The 17,186-nt window shown below is 40.0% G+C and overlaps 1 protein-coding gene across 4 annotated transcripts in view; it reads left to right on the forward strand.

Annotated features, from left to right (window-relative positions):
- Positions 1-17,186, forward strand: part of CAST (calpastatin) — a 139,399-nt gene that overhangs the window by 54,934 nt on the left and 67,279 nt on the right. The gene's annotated exons all lie outside the window — the stretch shown is intronic.

Consider the following 17,186-nt stretch of genomic DNA (forward strand, 5'->3'; position numbering starts at 1 on the left):
TGTTTGCATTTATTTATATTGAAATATATTTCAAAAGTAAGCAGAGTAGAACTGGAGAGGACCTTTGAGGTCAAGTCCAATCTCCTCATTTTATAAATGAAGAAACCGAGGACTCTCAGAGGTTTAGTGACTTGCTCAGCTTTACATAGAGGGAAGACCCAGGGCCTCAGGATTTTTGACCCCTCATCTTAAAATCTTTGCCCTCTCTCAGCCCATACTGTTCCTTACTCTTTATTTTCATCACTTTTCTCAGAAATCAAGGTTCACAAGCCCCTGTATACACCAGATATGACCAGTGAATCATTGGTCAGAGCTTGTGAGGAATGGCCTGTTCGTCAGGCTCTAGAAGTGTGCTCCTCCTTTTATGGTCATTTTAAAGGGAGTGAAGAATGGTGTGATGGAAAGGACACTGGTTTGGGAGTCACAAGATTTCAGTTTGAATTTATGTTGTGCTACTTGCTGTCTACAATAATGCCCCTTACAGCTCTCTATCTTTTGAACTTAGCTAGGAGTACAGAACATGTAGCCTGATTCTCCCGCTCACCTTAGATGATAACTCCTAAAAGAGAGGATCAAGGAGTATGTTTTGCATTTCACCTTGGGCTGTGACTACATTTTCAATGGTTCTACCATAACCAGGGGTATGAGGTGCTCAGGGAGGATTAGCACCTCTGCTGTGAGGGCTTGCTGAGCCCTTTTCAGGGCTGCTCATCCACCTTTGGTGTCCACCTTCACCCAACTCTCTCGCCTGTGGCTCCAGGAAGCTGTAGCATGTGCAGCAGCCGCACACCAGCAAACCCATCTTGGCAGATGGGCTAAACCAAACTGAGTGTAACCAACAGAACTCAAACCCATTGGTGAGTTAGGCGCATGTCTACACCAAGCATGTGAAGTCTCTCTGAGGAATGGGTAGATGAACACAATTTGTTCCAATGGCCATGAAAGCAGGCTCCGTGGAGGGCTTAGAGCTTGCACAGACATGGAAGAAGCCAAGGTCACCCACCTCATCCCGGACCATCACTAGTCATATTGACTTTTGTCCCGCCACTGGACTTGGATGACTCTAGAAGAGAGAGTGAGACTGAGGACTTTGTTCAACTCTGCCTCACTTAAATCCAGTTCAGGAATGAGTCAAAACATCACCCCATGATATTACTGGTCCTCTTTGGAAGGAAAGGAGAACACTACTACTACTACCATAGCCACCTCTGTGAAAGAGGAGGTGAGGGGGCAGCTAGGTGGCGCAGTGGATAGAGCACCAGAGCTGGAGTCAGGAGGACCTGAGTTCAAATCCGACCTCAAACACTTAACACTTACCAGCTGTGTGACCCTAGGCAAGTCACTTAACCCCAATTGCCTCACCAAAAAAAAAAAAAAACAAGGTGAGCCAGCAGCTCCCCAAGAGGGGTCTACCTAATCAAGGAGAATAAGTGCAGAGTGTTAGCCCTAAGCTTAGAAGGCCAGATACAAAATATGTCTTTAAGTTTTCAGATGTCTTGGACGACTCCTTTGATGTGCCTTGTCCCCAGCTGGCTGACTCTTGCCTTGGCTCTACAATGCAATTTTTTTTTCTCCACTTCAGATTATGCCTATTTCACAATGCAGTATGAGGCCACAGGTTGCCTTTTAGCTCTGGATTAACTTCTCTGTTAGCAACAGTTTAGCTACAGCAAAGTACTAGACCCCTGGTATGGCTCCCCATGTCACTTTAGCTAGTTCCCTAAAAGACTCTCCAGACAGCTAGGTGGAGCAGTGGAAACATAAGTCAGGAAGACTCCTCTTCATGAGTTCAAATGTGACCTCAGATATTTCTTAGCTATGCGATCCTGGGCAAGTCACTTAACCCTCTTTGCCTCAGTTTCCTCATCTGTAAAATGAGCTGAGTGGCAGCTAGGTGGCACAGTGGATAGAGCACTGGCCCTGGATTCAGGAGGACCTGAGTTCAAATCTGGCCTCAGACACTTGACACTTACTAGCTTTGTGACCCTAGGCAAGCCACTTAACCCTCATTGCCTCACCAAAAAAACAAACAAACCTGCTATTAATGATTTAGGGGGCAGCTAGGTGGTGCAGTGGATAAAGCATCGACCTTGGATTCAGAAGGGCCTGAGTTCAAATGTGACCTCAGACACTTGACACTTAGTAGCTGTGTGACCCTGGGCAAGTCACTTAACCCTCATTGCCCCACCTCCCCACCCCCCAAAAAAAGAACTGGAGAAGGAAATGACAAATCACTGCCAAGAAGACACATTCGGGGTCACAAAGAGTCAGACAGGACTGAAACTACTGAACAATAGCAACAGGGATTATATAGTATGGGATCAAGGACATAGAGGGTTATGCTTTGACGAAGAGCACCTCTTCATGTGAGATAGAGATAAAGCAATACTATGGGAGATACTAGGAGAAGATGCCTTAGTGATGTGAGATGAGGAAGAGGAGAGAAGAGGCAGCTTCTCATTGAATGGCCCTAAATTTTCCAGTAAAATATGAGATGATGCCCCCCAGGTGAGAGAGTTGGGAGAGAGGTACCATGGGAGACTTGAGAAGGGATGAGACAGTTTGAAATAGCCCTGGTGGTGAGTGAGCTAGTGACCTGATTAGAGAAGTAAAGGGGGTTGCTTTGCTGCAGTCAGAGCACAGTTGAAATTATGTAACATAAATTTGTAGAGGACTCAGCTCTGTTCAGCACATGAATAAGAGTAAAGGAGGCAGATGTTGGGAGCTGGGGATTAGCAAAGCATAATTGGCAGTAGGACAAGGGGTAAGGCAATCAAGAGTAGAAGATAGAATAGAGTTAAATTAATTAAAAATAGGGAAGGAAGGAGAGGGTAGCCAGTGTAGATGTGATGACCTGGAAAAGAACTCCATGGAGGGATTAGAGATCATGGTCAGTAATTGTAAGGTATTGAAAAAGATGGTGTGAAAGATGGGAAGACCTGAGTTCAAGTGCTTCCTTAGAGTCTTTTTTTTTGGGGGGGGGGCAGGGCAATGAGGGTTGAGTGACTTGCCCAGGATCACACAGCTAGTTAAGTGTCAAGTGTCTAAGGCTGGATTTGAACTCAGGTCCTCCCGAATGCAGGGCCAGTGCTTTATCTACTGTGCCACCTAGCTGCCCCCTTCCTTAGAGTCTTAATACCTGTGTGACCCTATGCCAGTTACTTACCTCTCTGTGCCTCCATTTTTCATGTGTAAAATTTGGAGGTGGGACACAATGACCTCCACAAGCTTTACATATCTTATCTCATTTGATCCTTCCAGTAGCTCAGTGAAGTAGGGGTTATTATTATACCTTTTTACAAATGAGAAAACTGAGACAGGTCAAATGACTTGCCCAGGGTCACAAAGTAAGTGTCTAAGGCAGAATTTGAGCACACATCTACCTGATTCCAAGGCCAGCTATCTGCTTCTAGCTGCCTTTATCTATCACAGTGTTGGTGAAGTTGCAGAGAGAATATTTGATTTGTCACTAATGTTTTTGGTGAGTTTTTCCCCCAACTAATAATACTAATCATATCTATGTTAGCAGTAATAGATAAATGCATATATATATATATATATATATATATATATATATATATATATATATATATATATATATATATATATATAAATGTATTTATACACACACATCTGTGTGTATGTATGAGAGGGAGTGAACATATATATGTTCAATGCCAGAACACGTGTAGCATAGGAAACAGAATTCTGGATTTGGAGCCAGGAACCAGGAAAGATGGATGTGATCAGGGGCAGCTAGGTGGCACAGTGGATAGAGCACCAGAGCTGGATTCAGGAGGACCTGAGTTCAAATCCGGCCTCAGACACTTAACACTTACTAGTTGTGTGACCCTGGGCAAGTTACTTAGCCCCCATTGCCCCGCAAAAAAAAACAAAAAACAAACAAAAAAAAGATGTATGTGATGATGGGGAAGTCAATTGTCTTAGGAAAGTACCAATGGCTCAGAAATCAGTCAGCCAATAAGCATTTATCAAATGCCTGCTATGAACCAGGCACTGGGTTATGAACTACAGCTAGAACTAGGAACAATAGGATGCTAGTTGGCACCATGGTGCACAGAGGGTTGTTCTGTCATTCCAGGCTCTTTATGATCCCATATGGGGCTTTCTTGGTAAAGATACAGGAGTGATTTGCCATTTCTTCTCCAATGTGTCCCCATTTTACAGATAAGTAAATTAAGGCAAATGGGAGTTAAGTGACTTGCCTAGGGTCCCACAGCTAGTGAGCATCTGAGGCCAAATTTGAATTCAGATCTTCCTGACCCCAGTGAGGAAATCAGAAGTATAATTTATTAAGTAATTATGTGATCTGGCCCTGGTGGTGGAAGTCTCCACATCAACTGATTATAACCCATATGCATGATAGTCATATAGATAACAAATCATACTCTATGGTTTCAAAGCACTTTTTACCTCTAAGGTAACTTCCAATTTTTAATCTGTGATTCGTCATCTATTCTCATTTGAGCCTTACAATAATAACACTTTGAGCTATGGTGCAAGTAAGATTTTTCCTTTTATAAGATAAAAAAACAGGGTCAGAAAGGTTAAGACTAGCTGATATAGTGCTTTTAAGATTTGCAAAGAACTTTCCAAATTATTATCTCATTTTAACCTCAACTTAATCTCTAGGAGGTTGATGAAGAAACTGAGGTAGACAGAAGTTAAGTAATTTGCCCAGGGTCATACAGCTAGTGTCTGAGGCCAGATTTGAACTTAGGTCTTCCCGAGTTTCCAAACCGGTGTTCTTTCCACTGTGCCACCCAGCTGCCCAAGTTATTCATTTGCTCAAAACTATACAGCTGGGAATTGAACCCAAATCACTAGGCTCTGCATGTTTTCAGAGTGAAATCCATTTCACTGAGCATTTTTCCTTTTAGTCATCTGAAAATCAGATTGTACCATTCATTCCTCGTAAATGTATGAGACAGGTCTTCTCATTTAAGTTCTAATTTTATGATTACCTTACAAGTCTTTCATTGCCTTATATGGTAATTCCCACTTCAGCAATCATATGATTGACACCCATCATCCCAGCTTCTTCATTTCCTGTCCAAGGCATTTTGAGAATATCGTCTCTGAACTGTCACTTTTATTTTAGAACAGGAAAGAGTATCATATGTCTAATATTGCTCTGACCCCTTTAGACCAAAGCACTGAATGAGGGCTTAAGTGGTAACCCCAGCTGAAAGCCTGCAGGTGGGGCAAGTCAGTATGGTTTGGAATTCCTTATCATTGCAGGAATTGGGTGTGTCTTACAAAGGCCTCTTCTGCTATTTAGTGTTTAGTGCAAAAAAATATATTTTCTCAGAAAAGAGATTTCAACAAACAACCTATTTTTTTACATGGCAATGAGGGTTAAGTGACTTGCCCAGGGTCACACAGCTATTAAGTGTCAAGTGTCTGAGGACACATTTGAACTCAGGTACTCCTGAATCCAGGGCTGGTGCTTTATTAAACAACCTATTTTCAAACAAATCTTTTCACAAAAGAATTTTGCTTTATACTCGCTTTTCACAAGATGTTGACCTATGGAAGTGGCAGAAATTGTGGCTGAGTTATTATGGGTGATTTGGGGGCCTTCTGTAAAGATAGTTGGCAGGAGTGTTGTTATTGTTGTTCATTTCAGTCATGTCAGTGTCTTTGTTCACCCCATTTGGGGTTTTCTTAACAAAGACACCAGAGTGGTTTGCCATTTCCTTCTCCAGCTCATTTTACAGATGAGGAAACTGAGGCAAACAGGGTGAAGTGACTCACCTAGGGTCACACAGCTAGTACAAGTGTGAGGCCAGATTTAAATTGAGGAAGATGAATCTTCCTGATACCTGGCCCACCATTGCGCCACCTAGCTGCCCTGGGCATGTGAAGACAGATGTAATCATTAGATGCATTCTTAGGTCGACTCTTCTTTAGCAGCATTTTTGAGATGAAAGGAGCCCTAAAGCTCAAAGTACGACCATTTTGCTGATTGAGATGAGAAGGGTGATTCCTGGAGTGGGTGAGTAATGGTCCATAGTTACACCATTCTCCTGACTTCCGTCTCCACTCTGTCTGTCTCTTTTCATTCACCGGGTTTGCTTTGTTTTAATGCCTGTCTCTTAAAGAAGACTCGTTTGCTATTTCTTCTGCCCACCTCTCTTCCTCCCAATGTGTTTGGCAGAGGGCCAGGGAGGACAGGCTGCCCTAATTGTCACCTCTGCATTCTTTGCATGCTCATTGCTCCGTCCTGGGAGGCAGAGATGGGAGTTATTGAAGATCTGTTAATGAAGCAAGTTTAAAAGGAATTCCTGAAAATATTTGCACTCTCAGGAAGAGGCCCAGTGAATAAATAAGACCTCTGGACCGCATTGGTGATTCCCTTACCCTACAAAACAAATATTTGAAAGAGAAAATGAAAGAGTTTTGCTAAGTGAAAGAAATTTTTTAAAAACCCTGCAGAATTTAAATCCTGGAAGTTCTAAGAATCAATTGTTTGGTCTGACTCCAGGCCCTACCCTGCTTTTCCCAGTATTTGGTATGATCCAGGGTCAGAGTTTATGAATCTAACACACACAGGGTGTGTCAAGCCCTTTTCACTTCTCTCTGACTTGGATGTAGATCACGCATCAGTTGTGGCTGAATCAGTTACTAGGCAATATTTTAATATTTATTTCCGAGTCTACACATTGCAGGGCAAAACATTGTCTGCTCTCTACTGCCACCATAGACGGAAGGTAGGAAGCACATGTTATTTTAGATTGAATTGTATGAGTACACATTGACTATACCTGTGGTGTATTGTGAACAATGTTATCAATCTAAGACTTAGTTCTAATCAGTCAAGTAATTATTAAATGCCTACTATGTGCCCAATACTTATTAAGTATCTACTATGTGTGCCAAGTTAGGCGCTAGAGATAATGAAACCTCATGAGTATAACTATTAGAACACATTTGGGGGGCAGCTAGGTGGCGTAGTGGATAAAGCACTGGCCCTGGATTCAGGAGGACCTGAGTTCAAATTCGGACTCAGACACTTGATAATTACTAGCGGTGTGATTGTGGGCAAGTCACTTAACCCCCATTGCCTTAAAAAAAAAAAAAAAGGAACACATTTGCAGAGAAGGAAATGCCTTTATGGTTTTGAGGAAAGCTTAATCACACAAGTAAATGCATACAAATGGACAAACTAATTTTTTTTTCTTTTTTGGTGAGGCAGTTGGGGTTAAGTGACTTGCCCAGGGTCACACAGCTAGTAAGTATTAAGTGTCTGAGGCCGGATTTGAACTCAGGTCCTCCTGAATCCAGGGCCGGTGCTCTATCCACTGCACCACCTAGCTGCCCCCACTAATATTTTTTTAAACCAGACTAATTATTGTTAGAATTAACGCTTATGGAGCAAATAAAATGAGCTGGAGAAGGACATGGCAAACCACTCCAGTTTCTTTGCCAAGAAAACCCCAAATGGGGTCACCGAGAGTTGGACGCGACTGAAACAACTGAACAACAAACAGCATATTTCACAAGGGCAGCCAAGTGGTGCAGTGTTGGACTTGGAGGCAGGAAGAGTCGTCTTTTTGAGTTCATATCTGGCCTCAGACACTTACTAGCTCTGTGACCCTGGGCAACTCACTTAATCCTGTTTGCCTCAGTTTCCTGATCTGCAAAATGAGCTGGAGAGTCAGACATGACTGAAAACTATTTTAAAAAAGAACATTTCATCTGAAAAGTTGAGCAAGCATGCTCTTTGTGTATTTCATAGAAACCAAAGCCACTGTTTATAAATAATGAACATCATTTATTTTATTACTATCCCTTTAAGGAACACAAAACTCTTTATCTTTCTAGTTTACTAAAAAAATAAAACAAAAACTTTCCTAGAAACACTTGAATGTATCTTATACTGTTTGGGTATAAGAATATGCCCCTGTTTGTGTAGTTAATTAATACATTTCAACAGCATTTCTTTATCCTTAATTTTCTTTTCTTTTTTTTTTTAATTGAATAACAGAGGAATCTCAATTTTTTACTCACGTACACCAGACTGAACTTACCTTATTTGATTTTCTATTTGGTAAAGCTCATTTTGAGAGTTGTCATAGCACAATAGCTGGAAAATGGGTTAGACCCAGGAAGACCAGGATCCCACTTCAGGCATCCTTCAGTCTCAGCTAAAGTCCCGCCTTCTGTAAGAAGACTCTCCCAGTCTTCCTTAATCTGAGTGCCTTCCCTCTGTGACTACCTACAATTTGTCCTATGCATACCTTGTTTGTATGTAGTTGTTTTCCGTGTTGTCTCCCCTATTACCTGGTCAGTTCCTTGAGGGCAGGAACTGTATTTTGCCTTTCTTTGTATCCCTAATGCTTTGGTCAGTGCCTGGAACATAGGTAGGTGCTTATTAAATGCTAGATGATGGACTGACTGTGCACTATAGAGCAAGTTGTTTAACCTCTTGGTTCCCCAAGCTAATTTCTAACACTAGAAACTGCAGCCTATCTGTGGGGAGAAGTTTCCTCACCTAGTGTTCTTTATACCAATGTAATCACTGGCCTGGTCCTCTCCCACTCCCCACAGCTCATTTTAACCTTCCTATATATTAAATAAGTTGCTTTTTTTCCTATGTCCTCTTAAAAACATCTTAGGATCACAAATTTAGAGCTGAAAAGAAATCTTAGGATTCATCTAGCCCAGTCCTCTCATATTTACAGATGAGGACATTTTTGTAGCTTATCCAGTATCACATAGGGCATGTGGACATGAGATCTAAACTTTTATCCTTTTACTCCAAATCCATTTTTCTTTCCATTGTACCACACGGCTCTGGACCTGATATCTTTCACATGGGCTTCGTGTCAAATAACACCTGCCCATTTATACCCTAATAAATCAACCCAGAAAGTAGACTCTTCAGAAACTTTAATCGACCCACAAAATGTCCCTGGATTCTTCTTGTGTTTTTGCCCCTTTTTACTAGAAAGCATCAGAGTTTGAAAGAGGGCCAATATCTGTGTGGTTTTACTCAAAATGAAACAGTCCTTTCTAATTTAAAAAAATAGAACTTTTAAATCTATCTAATCTGTGAAACAGTTTCTTCTATCATATCTGCTGTTGTTTTTATTTCCACTAATAATATGATGCCGTATGATTTTTCGGTTCAAAGGATCCGTTTTCCTCTATGTTTGTGTGCAGATTAGATTTGAACTATCATTTTGGAGAGAAAATAGCTTTGTCCCACCATGATTTGCAGTGACAAAATTTGTTTTTTTAATCATTCCTCCAAATTACATTCCCTTGCCCTTTGTCTGCAGAAATTTATTACATGACTGTGTTGAGCACTTCTTTAAGAAATAACCGTGGCATCTAGGTGGCACAGTGGATAGAGCACCAGCCCTGGAGTCAGGAGGACCTGAGTTCAAATCCAGCCTCAGACACTTAACACTTACTAACTGTGTGACCTTGGGCAAGTCACTTAACCCCAATTGCCTAACTTAAAAAAAAGAAAGAAAGAAAGAAAAGAAATAACCATTATTTTTAAGAATTAGAAGCTTCCAGGAAAGGCAATTATAGATGACAGATTGATGACACAGGCAGATGAAGTAAATGTTTCCTTTGCACATTGCTATGGAGAGGAAATTTTAAATCCATATGCAGGGACACTGCTAGGAGTGGAGCTGCTGCTGCTGCTACTGCTGCCATTGCTGCCAAATAACTTTATTCATACCCTTAGAGACACTTCTCTTTTACTCTAAATCAGAGCTTCTTAAACTTTTTCTACTCACAATCCCTTTTCACCTGAAAATTTTTTGCATGACCCTGAGTATCTAGGTATATAAAATAGGTATATATAACCTTTTACTGTGGCCAAATTTTTTCATGACCCTCACATTCAGTTATGCAACACTGACCCACAGTTTAAGAAGCTTTACTCTAAAGAACATATACCTACTTCAAATCTTTGAAAAGACGGGGAACTATGGGTAAGGGATATTGAATATGCTGTCAGATTTAGTGGCTGATGAGTTGGTTAGTTTGGCTGAACTGCTTTTTTTCTTTTTTCCTCTTTTCATGTTGATGAGAAAGGATGGCTTTCTGGATAGGGAGGGGAGAGATATTTGAAATGAGATGATGTAAAAGCAAAAGATCAATAAATAATTCCTCATCTGTTCCTATTCTTGTGTTACTAGTCACTAGTAACTTGTGGGGAAAATTTTCCCACTCTAGTATTTTTCTAATTGTAAAGTAAATACATGATGTCAGCTAGTTTTCTTAAATCATCTTTCTGTTCTCAGTTGTTTCTAGTCATGTCCAACGCTTTGTGACCCTATTTGGGGGTAGTGAAGTAGTTTGCCATTTCCTTCTCTGGCTCATTTTACAGATGAGGAAACTGAGGCAAGAAGGGTTAAGTGACTTGCCCAAGATTAAATAGCTAATAAGTGCCTGAGGCCATATTTGAACTCAGGAATAGGAGTCTTCTAGACTCCAGGCCTATCCACTGGATCACCTAGCACCTGATTTTGTCTCTTATTTTTCATCAGCATTCTAAATATGATTTTTGACCTATCGTATTTTCTTTTTTATCTTCTAGACATATGGTGACAGTCCTTTGATGTTTTAAAATTCTATATGTTGCTTTCCTTTGATTAATGTGAATATATTTAAGTAGTATGCCATGAAACAAACAAATTTAAATAACAGTCCTAGAAATATTTCAACTAAATATCAAAAGATAATGTTTTTGTATAACATATCTGATTGTTTAATGCCTTAGGAAGAAGGGAGGGGAGGGGAGAGAAAGACAGAGGGAGGAATAGAATTTGGAACTCAAACATTTAAAAATGTTTATTAAAAGATAATGTTGGGGCAACTAGGTGGCAAAGAGGATTGAGCACCGGCCCTGGAGTCAGGAGTACCTGAGTTCAAATCCGGCCTCAGACACTTGACACTTACTGGCTGTGTGACCCTGGGCAAGTCACTTAACCCCAATTGCCTCACTAAAAAAAAAAAAAGATAATGTTTCTACAAAGTGTTCTTTTTTTCATTAACCAAGAAAAAGGAAATGCCTTTTTAAAAAATTGGTAAGTAGGGGCAGCTAGGTGGTGCAGTGGATAGAGCACTGGCCCCGGATTCAGGAGGACCTGAGTTCAAATCTAGCCTGAGATACTTGATACTTCTAGCTGTGTGACCCTGGGCAAGTCACTTAACCCTCATTGCCCCACTCCCCCCCCCAAAAAAAAGTATTTAAAAATTGGTAAGTAGGGGGTGGTCAAGACTTTAGCTTGGCTGTGATTTAGCCTTTTCTTTTGAGTTTATAAATATATGGATACTGAGGTTTTTAAATGTTCCTATCTCTCAAAAAAAATGAAACTAATTGTGATTTTAAAAGGGTAAAAAAGATGAGATTAACAATTTACCAAAAAAAAAAAAAAAGGTATCTCTGTTGCTAAGCACTATGAGATATTAGACTTATTGGGAAGTTAAGACAGATATTCATGAAGCAATTAATTATATGCCTTCCTTGTGTCTTAAGCAGAAGTTTGTTGGTTTTGAGTAGGTGAGATTACCATAGAAGAGATTATGAAAAGGAGCAACCAAAGCAAAAACCCAGAGGTTGGAATGAACACGATACACCAAGACAGTGGGGGACATCCACCTAGAGCAGAGGGGTGAGGTGAGGTGAGACTGAGTAGACTAATCTAGTGACAGTATATAGGAAGGATTGGAGAGGGAGTAGTTAGGGGGCAATTATAATCCAAGGTGATAAGGACTTGGATTAGATTGTTGACAGCAGGAGGGCATAGTTAAGAGTCAATCTTTTAATGGAAATAAATCAAACTAGGGCTAGGGATGGAGATAATAACTTGGCCTTATTCCATGAAAATGGACAAGTAAAGTTATGAATAGCTAAGTGTTACAGTGGTAAGAGCATAAGACCTGGAGTCAGAAAGACTCCTTTCTGTGAGTTCAAATTCAGGCTCAGACACTTACAAGCTGTGTGACCCTGAGCAAGTCATTTAACCCTGTTTGTCTTTGTTTCCTCTTCTGTAAAATGAGCTGGAGAAGGAAATGGCAAACCATTCCAGTATCTTTGCCAAGAAAACCACATATGGGGATCATGAAGAGTCAGACACAACTGAAGAACAACAACAACAACAACAACAAGTCATGAAGTTGGGTTAGCTTTCTGAGGAAGAAGACTTTGTATATAGAGGAGAATAGGAGGCCTTTAAGGATCAAACTTTGGAGAAGCAGAGTAAAAGGAGAATGGCAGTCAGAGGAGGGTAATGAAGGAAGCATCATAGACCTCAACAGATGGGAGCTTTCCAAGATAAATCTGTATGGGGGGACCTAGATGGTGCAGTGGATAAAGCACCAGCCCTGAATTCAGGGGGACCTGAGTTCAAATCTGGCCTCAGACACTTGACACTTACTAGCTGTGTGACCCTGGGAAAGTCACTTAACCCTCATTGTCCTGCAAAAACAAACAAAAAAAAGATAAATCTGTATCAAATGCTACAGAGAATCCATTAAAAATAGAGAGATAGTGTGGCCAAGTGGGCAAAAGCTCCATCTCTGGAGTCAGAGGACCCAGGTTCAAATCTAGTCAATGATGCTTTTACCTTGAATAAGTCACTTTCCAGGGTTTCTCTTTCTTCATCTCTAAAATGAAGGAGTTGATTTCTGAAGTCCCTCTAACTATAGATCTTTAATCTTCTATGTGAGGCAGTCACATTGGATTTGGAATTACCTTCAAAAAGGCTTATAAAATGGACAAATAAGGGTACAGCTTCTTTTAGAACATTTTGTATTTCTACAATAATATTGTTGGCCAATTAATTTTTTTTAAATTATTTTTAAAATAAGTAACAGCCAGACATATAAATAGATATATAAATAGATGATGGAAGTGGTAGGATGTTGGAAGACTTTCAGGATCTAGGTAGGAGTGAGAAGCATGAGTTGTCCTGAAGAAAAGGCTGGGAGTGCAGGGGTGGAGCATCAATTTACCTCTGAGTCACAGGGCAGAGGAACTCTTAAGGAAATTATGAGAGGGAAATAAGGAAGATAACTAGCTCACAGAATCAAAATGAATTTTCTTTTGAGATAATAACCTTTGTAACTGCTGCTGGTCCCCCTGAGTCCTACTTGTTCCCATATGTTTCTGCCCAACCTTTTCAGAGCTCTGTCCAGCCCCAATAACTCTCTTGAAAAGGTCTCTTCTAACCAGGTAATTTAGGCTTTTGGAGTGAGAAAAGTGTAGGATTCCTACAGCAAAGATTACCAACAGATAACCCTGACTGCACCAATAAACTTATCCCAGAAGCAGTAAAGTTCCACACATACTTTCATAAGTAAGGCCAATATTGAACCCTAATCCTGGTTAACCCATTCCTTCTATTTTGCCTTCAGCAGAACCAATTTAGTTGGAAAGCAAAATAATGCACTTGAAAAAAAATTAGAGAACAACTAATTTCAAGTATGTGAGTTATTTCTATAAGTATGGCTATGAATTAAGAGAAAGCAGAGATCAGAGCAAGTGCCATCCACGCACAGTAGTAGGCACTTAATAAATGTTTGAGTTGTGGTGAGGTGGGGTGAGATGATCTCTAGGATAAATTGGAAGTAGTACGGGTGATGGTTGGAAACAGCAAAAGAAAGCCTTCAAAGGAACTGGAATAAGAATTTGCATTAGAGAGTATTTGGAAGGTAAAGCTGGGGCCAGATTTTGGAGAGCTTTAAAAGACAAAGTGGAGAAATTTGATTTGTAGGATTATAGATTTAGAGCTGAAGATTGAAGAAACTGATAGCCAGAGAGGTTCAGTAATTTACCCAGGGTTACACAGCTCAGTAGCATCTGAGGTAGAATTTGAATCTAGGTCTGCCACCTACTATACCTCTATAAAATATATAAATATGATCAAAGAGAAATGATAGTATTAAAGCTATGTCTGACATAATATGCTCTGTATAAGCTAGGTTAGAGGAAGGAGAGATCAGTTGGGGAAAACAGCTAGAACACTGCTGGAATAATCTAGGTGGGAGGTGATTGGGACCTAGACCAAACTGGTGACATTAGGGTGACATTGTGTGCTAAGAAAATATCCTACAAAGGCTTTAAATCATGCATTTATCCCATATATCTGGATTTTTTATTTTATTGTAATTCCTATTAAATTGAGATTATAAGAGGTTAAGGAATCTCCTCATTTATTGTAAAGAGAGGTGATAAGTGATATCAATATAAAAATGTTCCATATTTTCAAGTAGACCATTGACAGCAACTGCCCCATAACACTTTAATTTGCCATCAGAATCTATTTCAAACATATTTTCAAACATGTTTAAAAGACCATTTCAAATAGATACTGGTTGCATGATATCATTCATTCTGCAAACATTTATCCAGTGCTATGTGCAAAGCGCTTGCTGGATGCTAAGGGTAATCCATAGTTAAATATAATTGGATCTCTGCCTATATACTCTGTGTGTGTGTATATGTATATATATGTATATATGTGTGTGTGTGTATATATATACACACAGCGACAGTTTATATACTGTAGGAGTAGAGGTAGAATTTATTTTAATCATGTCAAGGCATGATCTATACCCCCATTTAACATTCACCAGTGAGCATACTCAATATAGTTAATATCAATAGAAAAGCAAATAGATCATCCTTTTAAAAAGCTGACTTCTTTCAGACTGATAATGACACCATTGTTTGGGGGAATCGAGAGTGATGATTGTGGCATTTCTTGAATGATCCAGTCCCCATTAACATTGCACTTTTCTCTGGGAAGAAAAACTATTTTCTTGTCTTAGAATTTTAAGGGGCAAGTAATGTGGCATGGTGGGAGGAATGCTGTCCAGCAAATCAGGATAATGCAGTTGTGATTCTGCCAGCTGATTAATTGGGTGACCATTGGGCAAGTTACCAAACATTTTGGGCGCGATCTTTTTTCTCATCTCTGAAATAAGGGGATTGGACAATGTGATCTCAGTGGTTCCAGCCAGCTCTGACATTCTATGACTTTAATATATTATGGGGGCAGCTAGATGGCGCCCCCAGCCCTGGATTCAGGAGTACCTGAGTTCAAAGCCGGCCTCAGACACTTAACACTTACTAGCTGTGTGACCCTGGGCAAGTCACTTAACCCCAATTGCCTCACTAAAAAAAATATATATATATATATTCATATATATTATGAAGGCCATTAAATCAAATAAGTGGTCCAGAAATGTTTGGGAAAGCTTAAATTTCTTACAGATCTGAAGGGAAAAGAAGCACAGAGATGTTTGTTGTTGTTTTCCTGTCAATCCCCAAAGAATTTCAGCAACAAGATATTGTGTGTCACAAGGATCAAGTTGAACACTCGTGTAGGAAGTTTTTCTGAGATCCTTGGAAAGACTCTAGGGTGGAGTGGTTAAACACCAGGATAAGTTTCTAGCCTCAAAATTGTTTACAACAATGCCAACAAAGTGTTGAGAGAGTTTGGGAGGTTCACGTTTGGGAGGTAATTAAGATGGTTGGCTTGTGAGGAGGGTTTTGAGGAGGGAGAGAGGACTGGAAGAGAAGATGATGGGAAGAGAGCTGCTTTTGTAGCAAAGTTGAGCTTTCTGTTTTTGAATAAGGATGCAGTCTGATTCAGTGGAAAGAGCATTAGATTTGGAGTTAGGAAACCAGGCCTAGGACGAGACTCTAAAATTTACCAGCAAGTCACTTCACTTCTTAGAGATGCTATTTCATGATCAGTAAAATGGGGGTTCATAATACTTAACCTTACATTCCTCAGAGGTTTGTAAAGAAAGATGTTTTTTTAACCTTGAGCTATATAAATGTGAGTTGTTAATAATATTAATACTATTCTCCATTTGTAGAAAAATAAGAATATACAATCTTCCCTCATTTTAAGTCCTCAGAATTAAATCATGAAAGCGTTAGGCATGAAGAACAGGTAAACTATCCATTATTTTAAATATGTATTTTAACATGGAAGGGTAAGGGTTTTTTGATCTTTTCCATAAGCTCTTTCTTCCTATTTATAAGGTGAGAATCATATAGTTAGGAGACAAAATGACTTTTGGGGAGTAGCTGTGGGTGCTTGGACCATGTTGTAGGAAGTAGGGATCCCAAACTTAGAGCTGAAAAGGGTCATTAAAAGTCATTTTGTCCAATGCTTTCATTTTATAGATAAGGAAACTGAGGGCCAAGAAGGCTAAAAGCATGTGCCCAAAGTTTCACCTGTTTGAACTTGGGCAAGTTCCTGAGTCTCATGAGTTTGTTTATCTGTGAAATATAGGGGTTGGACTACATGTTCTCTGAGGATCTCCCTAAACCCTGTGATCCTGTGCCTCTATACAGGCATTCAAGAATAAGAACTCAGAAATCCCTGCTTTTGAAAAGTCACTGCATTAGGTTATGCGAGGTTAATCTAAATTCATTAATAATCATTCATTGAGCATTTACAGAGTACAAAGCATTGTGCTAGATCCTGGGAGAGAAACAAGATTCTGAGAGAGAAATTAGACCTCTTTCCTGCCCGCTTGGCACTTTGCAGTCTAACAGGATGGAATGTGATACTTAAATCTGCAATTCTAGGCAGAATATACAAAATAGCTCTATAGTAATGAATGCACAATGTAATAAGAGCATATGACAAATACAAAGGGTTAGGTGAGGTAGGAGGACAGAAAAAACATTTATAACTTGTGGGAGTGATGAATCAGGGAAGACTTCCTGGAGGAGGTGACCACATTTAAGTTTGAAGGATGACTAGAATTTCAAAGCATTCCAGGCATAAGAGACAGCATGAGGAAAGCCATGGAGATGACAGAACATCCTTGACACATTGAAGTGACACCTAAATATAAGTGACTCCACTGATTCAGGTCTTCCTTCTTCCCCTTTCCCTTCCCTTCTTCTCCTTTGCTAGTGTGGTTCATATCTTATCATGAGAGGCAGTATATAGCCAGTGGATAGAGGGCTGTCCAGAGCTGAGAAGACCTATGTTCAAATCCTGCCTCTGTTACAAATCCTATAATCATGTGCAGCAGGGCAAGTCTTCTGGTGGTACAGTGGATAGAGCACTTGGCATGGAGTCAAGAAAATGTGACCTCAAATCTCATTTTCCACACTTGCTGACTGTGTGCTCCTGGACAAGTCATTAAACCTGTGTTTGCCTCAG

The sequence above is a fragment of the Dromiciops gliroides genome, chromosome 1 (genome assembly GCF_019393635.1).
Source record: "Dromiciops gliroides isolate mDroGli1 chromosome 1, mDroGli1.pri, whole genome shotgun sequence".
Lineage (NCBI taxonomy): Eukaryota > Metazoa > Chordata > Mammalia > Microbiotheria > Microbiotheriidae > Dromiciops > Dromiciops gliroides.